Below are 5,000 nucleotides of genomic sequence, written 5' to 3'. Positions count from 1 at the left end.
TATAATATATATATATATATATATATATATAATATATATATTATACATATACTGGTATTGGATGGGGAGAAACAGTGCCCAACCACTTGGACCGTCGGATATAGAACGCTGACCTCAGTAAGATTCGCCTCACTAGTGGGTGATCCTGGGTTCGATTTCCAAGTAGATTAAAACTTAACTACTCAATATATCTTTGAGGTAAGAAGCAACTTTCATCAAGTAAAACCCCTTCGCATTATCGCACCTTTCCTCTAGTTACGTCTAGTGTACTAAAAATAAAATGTATACATTAGCATTAAAATGTAAATCTCCTACTTGTATGACACCAGAGTCCTCGTTCGTGTGTGTGTACTCGCCTAGTTGTGCTTACGGGGGTTGAGCTTCGTCTCTTTGGTCCCGCCTCTCAACTGTCAATCAACAGGTGTACAGGTTCCTGAGCCTACTGGACTATCATATCTACATTTGAAACTGTGTATGGAGTCAGCCTCCACCACATCACTGCTTAATGTATTCCATTTGTCAACCACTCTGACATTAAAAAAGTTCTTTCTAATATCTCTGTGGTTCATCTGGGTACTAAGTTTCCACCTATGTCTCCTTGTGCGTGTGCCCCCTGTGTTAAATAAATTGTCTTTATCTACCCTATCAATTGCTCTGAGAATCTTGTATGTGGTGATCATGCCTCCCCTAACTCTTCTTTCTTCCAGCGACGTGAGGTTTATTTCCCGTAGTCTCTCGTAGCTCATACCCCTCAGCTCGGGGGTACTAGTCGGGTGGCATATCTGTAAACCTTCTCGAATTTAGTCCTGTGTTTGACGAGATACGGACTCCATGCTGCATACTCCAGGATTGGTCTGACATATGTGGTATACAAGGTTCTGAATGATTCCTTACACAAGTTTCTAAAGGACGTTCATATGCTGGTCAACCTGGCATATGCCGCTGATGATGTCCTCTTGATGTGTGGGCTTCAGGGGACAAGTGTGGCGTAATATCAACCCTCCAGATCTTTCTCACTCCCCGATTCTTAGAGAATTTCATACCCTAACTTGTACCTTGTATCTGGCCTCCTGGCCCCCCTACACTTACTTTATTTTATTTTGTATTTATTTATATATACAAGAGTTGTTACATTCTTGTACATCCACTAGTACCCGTAGCGTTTCGGCCAAGTCCTTAATCCCATTAAGGAATACGACCCCGCGAAGAATCGTTTAACAACCAGGTGCCCATTTTACTGTTGAGTTAAACAGAGGCTACAGTTAAGGATTTGCACCCAGTAAATCCTCCTCCGGCCGGGATACGAACCCAGGACAAAGCGCTTGCGAAACGCCAGGCGAGCGTCTTAACTACTACACCACAGGGACTGTGCGATCTTCATTACTTGTCATTTGCTCGGGTTAAACTCTAACAGCCATTTGTTGGACCATTCCTTCAGTTTGTCCAGGTCATCTTGAAGCCTCATGCTGTCCTCCTGTATCTTAATCTTTCTCATAATTTTGGCATCATCAGCAAACATTGAGAGGAATGAGTCTATACCCTCTGGGTTAATCAGATTTACGTATTATACATTAACGTATATCAGAAACAGTTATACAGTATATACATATTCAGTTATACATTTACGTATATCAGAAACAGGATAGGGACCGTTAACAGTCTTGTGTGATTATGTGGGTGCGTGTCCGTATGTGTGCGTGTCCGTGTGTGTGCGTGTCCGTGTGTGTGCGTGTCCGTGTGTGTGCGTGTCCGTGTGTGTGCGTGTCCGTGTGTGTGTGTGTGTGTGTGCGTGTCCGTGTGCATGCGTGTGTGCGCGCGTGCGAGCGAGCTAGCAAGACCCACTGGTGTAAAAACGATGGATCAGAGAGCAAGGTAAACACCTGGCTGTGTGTGGCTCCCCCACACAACCACCGACACAAACGCTTCAACTTCAAGTATATAGATCAAGCAAATATTGAACTCTCCTTTTGGGTGGGCGTCTCTTTAAGTTCTCGTTAAAGCCGAGACTTAAGGTGAGACCTCGCTTAGTCAACTGGCTGGGGGGGGGGGGGGGGGTCCTCTCTTGGGGGACGTGGTTGATATTTTGGGCCTCTTAGCCTCTCTCTCTCTCTCTCTCTCTCTCTCTCTCTCTCTCTCTCTCTCTCTCTCTCTCTCTCTCTCTCTCTCTCTTTAAACTAATACTAGAATTCAGTAGGAATGCTAATCCAAACTAAGATCTGTTAGCCTTCATCAGTTGATCTGTTGTCTAACTATAGGATGGTTGGTCTTGAAGTTGTTCCAGGTATAGGCAACCGTGAGAACATTGGCCTAATAGGTGACAGTAAAGCCGCCGGCGACATATCTGTTGTGTTAACGACACAGTCCAACCAGAACAGGTCAAGACGCTAGTTGAATTGAGTTGCACAGTCTCCTATCTTGTCCAGAATTCAATGATGGGACAGGGGGGGGTAGGGGGGGTAGGGGGGGGGCCCTCCAGGAGAGTGGTGCTGCATTCTCAAGAGCAACATCATAGTCACTGAGTCATTAAATTTCATCTCCTTAGATGTCAACCTCGTCACTAAATAAATGTAATGACCCTCGTAGCAGTTGGCATTTCCTCTCTGTGTTTGGGTTCACCCACTCCCTCCCCTCCCACCCTTCCCCTTCCTTCACTAGCTGTGCGCCGGCGCTCTACGTCCCCTTACTGTATGTCAGAGCTCCTGGTGACCGTTGTATCCGTACACATTAACCTTCTTGTGAACTATACATAAATGGAAAAATCACATTGAAAAATGAAAGCGGTTTCGCATACTTTGATCAGTGTTTTCATGGTCGCTGTTGAATGCATGCTTTTATATATATATATATATATATATATATATATATATATATATATATATATATATATATATATATATATATATATATATATATATATATATATATATATATATGCGAACAAGCCTGAATGGTTCCCAGGACTATATGCGAATGAAAACTCACACCCCAGAAGTGACTCGAACCCATACTCCCAGGAGCAACGCAACTGGTAACTACAGGGCGCCTTAATCCACTTGACCATCACGGCCGTCAAAAGGAAGTGATAGCCAAGGCTATTTGAGCCACTTCCCCGACGGCAACTCGGATGGTAATCTTGGGCATAGCATTTCACCAAATCACCTCATTCTTTGGGGCACACGTGAGGAACACAAATGCGAACAAGCCTGAATGGTCCCCAGGACTATATGCGAATGAAAACTCACACCCCAGAAGTGACTCGAACCCATACTCCCAGGAGCAACGCAACTGGTAACTACAGGGCGCCTTAATCCACTTGACCATCACGGCCGTCAAAAGGAAGTGATAGCCAAGGCTATCACTTCCTTTTGACGGCCGTGATGGTCAAGTGGATTAAGGCGCCCTGTAGTTACCAGTTGCGTTGCTCCTGGGAGTATGGGTTCGAGTCACTTCTGGGGTGTGAGTTTTTATTCATATATATATATATATATATATATATATATATATATATATATATATATATATATATATATATATATATATATATAATATATAAAGGTGACACATAATCAGAGGTAAACACCCAACCTGAAGGCGAGACAAACAACTAATAAGAACAATGAGACACACAAATGAGTACAAATACGGCAGTGAGACACAATTAGATGAAAATAAGCAAATGACACACACACGTCCTACGATGAGACACATCCCCATTCCCGGCGGCAGCGTCAACACAGTCATGATGCTGGACAAAAACCGTTTGAGGATGAGAAACAGGAAACAGATGAGGCACGGGGGGGGGGGGGGACGATTCGCGAGGATAGGCTGTGCGAGAAGATGAGAGGCGGTGACGTAGTCACTCTGGCTGTTATTTCCTCTCGTAGATAGTGTGGTGGTGGGAAAGGGGGGAGGGGGGAGTCCTGTGACGTCACACACACACACACATACATACACCTGTTCCGTTGTTCTTTCCCATTACATTTTTCTCCGCTACGTCAATTTTTGTTGTTCACTTGTACTCCTCACTTTATCCCCTTCTCTTCCATCGTGTTCTCTATTTCCTTTCATCCCTTTACACCTTTTCCCCTTAATCCTTTCCCATTCTTCTGTTCCTTTTCAGTTGTCTTCTCCCTCATTTTCTCTAACTAGTTTTCCCCGTTGTTTCCTTCCTCTTGCCTTCTTCTCCTCCCATTCTTCCGTTCTCTCCTTCCTGTCCCTCTCTTTCTGTTCCATTCTTTCCCCTGTTACAGAGTCGCTCAGTTAGCATCAGACAAGGTGATACATATGAACCTTCTGATGTCTTCACGCTTGGCAGATCTCGTTCATACGAGATCACTGTAGTCACACACACACACACGTGCGTGCGTGTGTGTGTGTGTGTAATTACCTAAGTGTAGTTACAGGACGAGAGCTACGCTCGTGGTGTCCCGTCTTCCCACCACTCTTTGTCATATAACGCTTTGAAACTACTGACGGTCTTGGCCTCCACCACTCCACGTGTGTGTGTGTGTGTGTGTGTGTGTGTGTGTGTGTGTGTGTGTGTGTGTGTGTGAGGTGGGGGGACGGGGGGTGGTGGGGGAGGGGGGGACGGGTGAGCTCACTGTCTCTTCACAGTCACTTTGACGACTGTGGTTCAACTGGGCTCTGACAAATGGCACTGCGATTCAGGATGATTCAGGCCACCGGGCGTGACGTCATGGCGTTGTGTAGTGATGGTGGGTGTGGGATCACCTTTCCCAGGCCAGGGTGATGGTATGGGGGGGGGGGGCGAAGCTGACTACTTCAACAACTACGACCACCCTCTTAGGTCGTACAACCCGCTACGGTCCACACGCAGTCAGTTGACGACCTTAGCCACACCTCCGCATGCAACCGACATCTTGTCAAGCCTCCACCCAACCTCCGAGCAAGCAATTGGTTGCGTAATGTCGAGGGGGAAGTGAAAAGCAAATATTGGTGTGGTCGAGGGTCTGGTACTGGTGTGGGTGTGTTGTTGGTGA

Source organism: Procambarus clarkii, chromosome 27 (genome assembly GCF_040958095.1).
Source record: "Procambarus clarkii isolate CNS0578487 chromosome 27, FALCON_Pclarkii_2.0, whole genome shotgun sequence".
NCBI classification, from domain to species: domain Eukaryota; kingdom Metazoa; phylum Arthropoda; class Malacostraca; order Decapoda; family Cambaridae; genus Procambarus; species Procambarus clarkii.
The sequence above is the reverse complement of the archived record's forward strand: the minus strand, read 5'-3'. Positions refer to the sequence as shown.